Source organism: Macaca nemestrina, chromosome 1 (assembly GCF_043159975.1).
Source record: "Macaca nemestrina isolate mMacNem1 chromosome 1, mMacNem.hap1, whole genome shotgun sequence".
Taxonomy (NCBI): Eukaryota; Metazoa; Chordata; class Mammalia; order Primates; family Cercopithecidae; genus Macaca; species Macaca nemestrina.
The window spans coordinates 24546483-24554750 of record NC_092125.1 but is presented as its reverse complement, the minus strand read 5'-3'; the positions used below and the strand labels follow the sequence as shown (position 1 = coordinate 24554750).

At 37.5% G+C, this 8268-nt stretch overlaps 1 long non-coding RNA gene across 1 annotated transcript; it reads left to right on the top strand.

Moving 5' to 3' along the window:
• Nucleotides 1-2256: 2256 nt before the first annotated feature.
• Nucleotides 2257-8027, top strand: LOC105492972 (uncharacterized). The gene is made up of 3 exons (XR_011610734.1): nt 2257-3248; nt 4507-4694; nt 6618-8027. It is a non-coding gene; the product is annotated as an uncharacterized lncRNA (long non-coding RNA).
• The last annotated feature ends 241 nt before the right edge of the window (nt 8028-8268 follow it).

Here is an 8268-nt window from a genome sequence, read left to right as displayed (position 1 = left end):
ACAAAATAGTGAAGATCCCTGTTCTTTTGGCCACTTTGAAGTGGAGACAGAAAAACAAATAAATAACAGAGTAATAGTTGTTATATATTATGACAGGAAGCAAAATAATGCAGAATAAGGAGGATAGAAAGTGACTGTTTTGAGGCATGCTGTCTTATACAGAGCAATCAGGAAAGACCCTACTGACAAGGTGACATTTTGGTTGTTTGTTCGTTTTTGATAGTCTTGCTCTGTTGCGCAGAATGGAGTGCAATGGTGCTATCTTGGCTCACTGCAATCCCGGGCTCAGGCAATTCTTGATTCTTATGCCTCAGCCTGTTAAGTAGCTAGGATTACAGGCATGCACCACCAAGCCTATATATATATTTTTAAGTGGAGATGGGGTTTCTACTAAACCAAACCTGTTGGCCAGGCTGTTCTCAAACTTTTGGCCTCAAGTGATCTTCCTGCCTCAGCCTCCCAAAGTGCTGGGATTTCAGACGTGAGCCACCACACCCGGCCCCAAGATGACATTTGAGCACACATCTGAAGGAGGTGAGGGAGGGTGCATTGTGGACCCTCAGAGGGAAGCATGTTCCTGGAAAGGGGCATGGCAAGTGCAATGGTCATGAAGTGAGAGTGGGTTTGGCTTGTTCAAGGAGCGAACATGGAAAAGAGTAGTGGTAGATGAGGTCAGAAGAGCAGTGGGGAAGCAGATCAGGAAGCACTTGTAAGTCATTGTTAGGGTTTGACTTCTACTCTGAGTGATGTGGAAGCCACTGGCAGTTTGCAGTAAAGTATGTCATAACCTCACATTTTAAAAATATCAATTGGCTGCTATAAGGAGAAGAAAGCACAGAGATTAAGGGGGAAATAAGAAGTCCAGTGAGGAGACTACTGAAGTAATACTGACAAAAGATGGTGGCAAGAGTTCAGGTGGTAGCAGTGGAGGTGGTGACAAGTGATGAGATTCTGGATTTATTTTGAAAGTGACAGGATTTGTTGATAGACTGAGCATGGGGTATGAAAGAGAGGAATCAAAAGATTCAAAACTTTTTGTTTTGGGATTGAAAAGACAAAGTTTTCATTTATAGAAATGGGGAAGCCAATCTCTAGAGTAAAACACCAGGGTCTGGCTTACTTAAGTTTGAATAGGTTGAATAGACACATGGTTGATGTAAGTGTAAGCTTTAGACTTCAGCCTTTTAAAGTCAGGTCGAAGGTTAAAGATCTGTGATTGAGCATCATCAGTACACGGACGGCATTAAATCCACAAGACCAGATGCTATCCAGTGAGCATGCTTATTCCCAACACTCAGCACAATCTGATGTAGCAGATGCTCAATAAATACTTTTTTCAGTAAATTAAAGAATGAGTAATATATTTCAGATAAAAAACAAGCTTATACAGAATATCAGAACTAGGTTCACTAGGAGTGATTGAATCAGAGACTAAAATACTTCATCTCTTTGATTAATTATTAAAGTGTTTGTAAATGTTGCAAATACCTTCTACTCTTTTCACCCACATCTGCTTCTTATTCTCCTGAGTGCGTTTATAGAATTTTCTATGTCTACTATGTGACTTATTCAATGTATTTTTCAATAGTTTTAAAAGAACACAAAATTATGTAGAGTTCCTGACTTCTGTTATTTCCTCTTTTTCTCTCCACGCCACCCTCCATACCTTAAAAAATCCTCAAACATATCTGAAATAGCCTGTTACTTCAATATCCATGATTCTATAGAATGTGACCCTCGTGGAAAGGGTTTCTGGTGATATTTTTCACTGTTAACATTTTCTAGATTATTTGAAGAGATACTTTTTCTTAGCCTGTGCTTCAGATGCAAAAACAAGAATTTACCAGTTGCAAGAAGCCAACAAAAAATGTGTTTACTATAAAGAGATGCCTAGGAGTACTTGGAATTTCTTGGAATATTTGTCGTGTTACAGAAATTAAATGTGCAGTTCAAAAGTAATTTCTTTTTTTTTTTTTTTTTTTTTTTTTTTGAGACGGAGTCTCACGCTGTTGCCCAGGCTGGAGTGCAGTGGCGCGATCTCGGCTCACTGCAAGCTCCGCCTCCCGGGTTCCCGCCATTCTCCTGCCTCAGCCTCCTGAGTAGCTGGGACTACAGGCGCCCGCCACCGCGCCCGGCTAATTTTTTGTATTTTTAGTAGAGACGGGGTTTCACTGTGGTCTCGATCTCCTGACCTTGTGATCCGCCCGCCTCGGCCTCCCAAAGTGCTGGGATTTCTTATACAAACCACTTTACTTGAAAACTCTGTTTGCAAAATCTCCAATTTTGCCAAAATATCAATGCATGGGAAATTTTGGAATTATTAGACAGTTCACTGCACTAGTCTAGTCTGAATTGAGAGAAAAACACTTGCATATGCTGGGCTCTAAATTATTGTGTACCATTGTTGGTCTATACTGTAATAATGCACAAAGGAGGATTATCCTTTAACAATGATGAAAATGAGGACAAAGATAAGAAGGACTGCACTGATACTTTTAAGCCAAAATAATACAGAGAATGAAGGCTGGTCAGGAGTAAGGATATGAGTCATCGGGGGCTTGATAATTTGCTCTCTCTGGATCAGGATGGCTTCCTGGGTTCCAGCCCACTTCCCTGGCCCCTGAAGGCAGTACTGGTAAGGTGTGCATGGTCCGAAGAAAACTTCCATAGCCAGCTTTGGATCCCACAAGAAGAGTAAGAGGAGGTTGGGTTTCGCTCCAATTTCAGAGGCAGTTTCATCTATGTAATCTACATAGTACACTCTGTGTGCCTCATGAGGATTTTTCAGCAATCTGAGACCAAAAAGAAACAAAATCAGAAGCCTTGTGTCCCATGATAACTTCCATCCCTCCAAGCAGTTTCCTCTAAATACTGGGTAGACCTTGTGTGAGGAGATCATCTATAGGGAAAAGATGATGGCTATTAGTGGCTTAATAGCAACTGTGTCATTGATGACTTCTTCAAAAAGCAAGAGATAAATTTGGTTTCCTTGTTTTTTGCCATCCTGGTTTCGGGAGTTTCTAATGAAATATTCACGTAGGTGTATTTTTCTCCTTCAAATACTTGGAAGGGTTTTTGGATAGTAATAGGTGTGTTTCAGAAGATTTTTGTCTTACTAATGATATTTTTTCCTTGTCCTAAATTCTATATTTTTGCCATGCATTTGGTTTTCATTCAGGAAACAACCTTATCTTGGTCAATCGGTGGTGGGAACTATGCTCTATGAATTGTACATGACAGTTATTTAGGTATGTGTGACATTAATTTTATGTATTACTGAAATGCAACTCTTGGCTAATCTTCTTAAATAAAAGTTACTGGATAACTGACTGTTCTTAGGATGTAAGCCCTTTGATCTTAGAGAACATGCTGTGACATTCACATTGTAGATTCTCAACAGACACTTGTTGAATAGAAATAAATTACATCCCAACCCTAGTGGTTGAGAATACTTTTTCATTAAGAAGGTCTGGCACAATCTACAAGCTTCTGAACTCACATCAGAATTTTAATCAGATTCTATGGTGATTCGCCAACTCATTTCTCACATTGATTTATCTTCCCAATTCCTTAAAGGAAATAACTTCTTAAACTCCTTAAAGGAATCCTAGAAAATAAAACAATCTTTCAGTTCATATTACATTTTTCTATGCCTTACATTTGTAAGGCTATCATAAATTTAAAACTGTATGCTGTGGCTGCCGTTCCATGAACTTTAAACATATTTCTGAAGTTTTCATGAGGGACCATTCTGTGTCCATTTCACCCCTAAACATTCCATACATGATAGTATGCTTGGTTAAGAGGAAATTTAAAAGTTGATAATTTGAGATCTCATCTTGATAAATAGATCAAGACATTATGATGATTAAAATATAAAGAATATTTGTAAGGCAAACAGCTCCACCTAAACTCTTTCAATTGACTTTTACCAAAAAACAAGTTTCTTATACTTTTTCCAACATTTTTTTTCTCTTCTTTCTTATGTCAGCCATCATGTCACTCACTGAAAGTAGTTTGTTCAATCCTAGGAAAGAAATTCCGGATTTCAACATGGCTTTTTTATTGAGAAGATGTGGTTTCAGGAAAAAATAGACACCCTGAAGCTCCGTTTGGTAAAGAACATCATGAGTGAGGTAGCACAGGCGTGGGGAAGATGAATCCAGGGACAGCTCTGGAATGCCCTCCACTCATTGTTTTAACAGGGCACATGCCTGCCAGTTGCAAACACACATCTTTGTCACATGCCTGATGAGTTCACATCTTGATTAGCAGACCTCAAAGCCCTCAAAGCCCATGAAGAAGGATGGACTAAAGGGTTGAGTCTCACCCAACTGACAAGGCACAGATGAGTTTATTTGTAGTTCCCTTATAAGAGTGTATACTCTGGTTCTCCCATAAATAGGAAGTTACACTTGTTCATTTCTATTACTACTTAGTTTACAAATATGGATTGTAGCTATTAATGGTAATTCAAAGTCTTCTGATTGTTTTCTTTACACCAAGGTTTTGTACTAGTTTTCCATCTTAATGGACGGAAGTCATCTTCCAACAATTCTCTTTCATTCCTAAAATGGGTGACATCCTACATTTTGAAAAACACAGAACGTTCCAGGAAATACGGAAAAGTTTTTAAAAGAGAAAGAGACAAATAAACAGAATTACTACAATATTATTGGCATCATTTTATAAAGGTAGGTTTTGAATCTGTCATCACTGATTCATTCTTGAGCTTAGAATTAATGGTAAAATAAAGAATAGTAATAATGGATTACAACAATGGCTAATCTCTATTTATTTGATCAATATTTATTGAATGCCTACTAAAGTCAAGGTGCTTAATTGTTAATTCTTACCATCCTGCAAAGTAGACATGTCTTCCCATTTTTAACAAATGAGGAAATTGAGGTCAAGTAGCAGGCCAAGATCATGCAGCCAGTACATGGTAGAACTAGTTTTTAATCCCAGGTTTATTTGATTATAGAGCCCTTGCTCTTTGAATTGTGCTGTAGTGTTATTCCAGTGGCTCTGTGATTCTGCCGAATTTACCTGCTTGTTTTCTTTATATTTTGAATGGACACTTGAAAGATAGGCAAAAAATGCTTCCTTTAATTTTCACTTATTCCAGAATGACTCTAGCAACATTGGGAAGTAAGAGAGCTGTTATTTCCCACCTCTACTTCATGTTGAGATCTTTTTTTTTTTTTCCCTACTGCTCTCACATTCTATGCTACATACATCCCCATAGTGCTCTAAGGAATTATTTGCCAATAAGTTATCATTAGTAGCTTAAGAGAGTAGTTTTTATTTTTCATATTCACACAGGAATCATGAAGATTAAATAAGTAGTTATCAAACACTGAAGTAACAGATCTCAAGTGGCAGAATTTCAGATATTGTAAAGGTTTTAACTTCAGAGATGTCTTACGGCAAAAGACCTTTGCAATGTCTCTGAAATCACACCACCTGATGGCAACCTTTTCTAAATACTCCTGAAGTCAGCACATACCTTTGAAAACATGTACAGTCCATCAGCTCTGGACTTCTGAAGTGGAAATGGTGGCTCCCACTGTCCGAAGGATGCCAATGAAAGCTAGGGTTGGTTTCTCCAGCCGAGGAGGGAACACATATTTAAACATGGAACACTGGTTGTCCAGGATTGATGAGTCATCCTTCAAGAAAGGGAAAGACAAGGTGTAGCCTGTGGCAAAGATGATGGCATCAATCTCCTTTTCTGAGTCATCTTCAAAGATGGTAGTTGTCTCAGTGAACTCTGTCACATTCTGTTTCATCACAACTCTTCCACAAATTATGTGGTTGGGTAGATCATCACTGATAGTCATTTGATGGCTCAGGAATCTGAATAATAACAACTGAAGTACAGGAAAATTAATAGTAAGTCTTTTTGCTTATTATTAATTACTATTTGCTTACCATTAACTACTTAATGTTTAATGAGAGTACTACATTTTTGTTTTACAGAAATATTTCTTTTCCTCAAATCTTCTTCTGAATTACTTACTGAGGAAACTTTCTGTATTTATCAGAATGCCAATGATATTTATTAATGCTTACTATATACAAAGGAAAGATTTTGAAATGTGGTATAAAAGCTTATACTGGTAGTACATTAACATCTAACTTCTTTTAAATAATTTCATAGGAAAGTTTTAAAAAGTAGTTGCCAAGGTGTTTGCATTGGAACAGGAAAATCAGACTATATTTTTGTTTTTATTTTATATTGAGAATATACATGCCATTTTAATAAATTTACTAGCACTATCTAATTTCAGTACCATTAGCGGTCTTCCTGCTTCCACCCTTTACTCCTTACATTTTCTCTTACACTTAGCAGCCTGAATGATCCTTTTAATATACAAAAATGTTCTCCAGTGGTTTTGTATTTCACTGAAAATAAAAACCCAAATCCCCACCATTCTGTAGTCTTACAAAGCCCTATGTGGTCTGCCCCTGCCTACCTCTTCCACTTTCTACTACTTCTCTTTCCCTAGTACTCTAGCTATATTTTCAAGCAAAGCTTTATTCTATTGACACCATATTTGAATTAATCATACAGTGTGCATGTTTATACTTATCCCAAATTTTACTTTTTTCAGCCTCGGGAATATTTGCTGTTAGTCTGCAGTCAGCATTGAGTGAACTCCACATTCCATCTTTCCTTCACCCCACCATATCTGCAGATTTCTACTGTGTCTTCATGCAGCAGACCATCAGTCTACCTTCATCATTTTCATTGTCTTTCTGAGATTTTTCTAGCTCCATTATGTATTTGTTTTTTAGATTCAGTGTTCAGAATACAGAATTGTATGCTTCAGATGCAGACAAAAACTGTTTTCATATAAAAGTTGAGCAATATTTCCTCATTTGTTTCCAGCAAACTTCCCTTTTTGAGTTTTGGGGCATGGAAGTGGATGGGTTCACTCTTTTAACTCACATACTGGCTACTGATATGATTAGGAACACACAGAAGGTGCTCAGATAATATTTACTGATTTACTACACTTGACGTTTGGCCATTCCCTTCTTGAAATTTTCTTCTTTATATTTTGCCATCCTTACTATTGATCCTTCTACTTCTCTGCCTTGCTCTGGCTTCCGCCTGACCAAACATGGTGCTCCTCTATGGCCCTGCATGGTATAGCACACCCGTTTTGCTTGGGAAATGTAAGTAAAGGTAAGTTCTTTAGATGGCATTGACTTCTTCATATTGTCAGTCAGTCACCTCCATAACTTAAATTCCATAGGTATAATTTTACTATAGTCAGAAAATTAATAATATAAAACAACACAAATTTGTTGAGCATTTACTATGCATTAGGTACTAGTACAAGCTATACATGTACTTTCCTATTTAATGCTCAAAACAATTTTCTAAGTTGGTGCTAACGTTGTCCCCATTTTATATAAAATAAAAATGAGGTGTAAGTAAGTAGTTAAGTAAATTTGGTGATATCACATAGCTAGTAAATAGTGAAGCAAAGATTCAGATAGCTGTCTGGATCCACAATTCTATTCAAGGCAAAGAAAGCGTTTGCTGCATTTCAAAGGATTCTCCCTGCCCCAAGTCTCCCCTCTTATTGCTCCCCTTATAGTGCCAGATTCCTGATTCTTTTGGCTTGGGAAAATGGAGGTGATGCTTTATAACACAGTATACCATCTACTGCTTGTCCACCTTATGCAGGTCTCAGAGTCTAAAGAAGGAGTGAATTTCAGAAGCCTGAGAACCATGAAGGAAATGGCCAAACACTAAGTGTAGTAAATGAATAACTATTATCTGAGTACCTTCTGTGTGTTCCTTATTATATAAGTAGCCAGTATGTGAATTAAATGAGTGGGCCTATCCACTTTCATACCCCACTTAGGTTCCAAATTCCAGAAAAGCTAAATAATTCAAGGAGAGTAGAAATGAACAAATTGACACATAAATCCCATCCATCAGCTAATTATAGTATTAATATTATAGTATCTAGAGCACTTTGTTAATCATGTCCCTAGAATCTAAGTATGGAAGGAGTCAAAGTTGGAAGATGGTGTCAGATGACAGATGAAGCTGCCACCCTAATCCTGGAACTCGATCTTTTCCTGTAAGATAAGTGAGTAGAATGGTTCAAAGAAGCATGATAAAAGCAACAATGACTGACATTCTCCTAAGATAGTTGAAGTTTATTTTCAAGATGGTAAACAGGGACTCTAAACCACCTCTATGTTCCAAGTCTTAGCTGCTGACCCCAAAGACCCCAAATTATT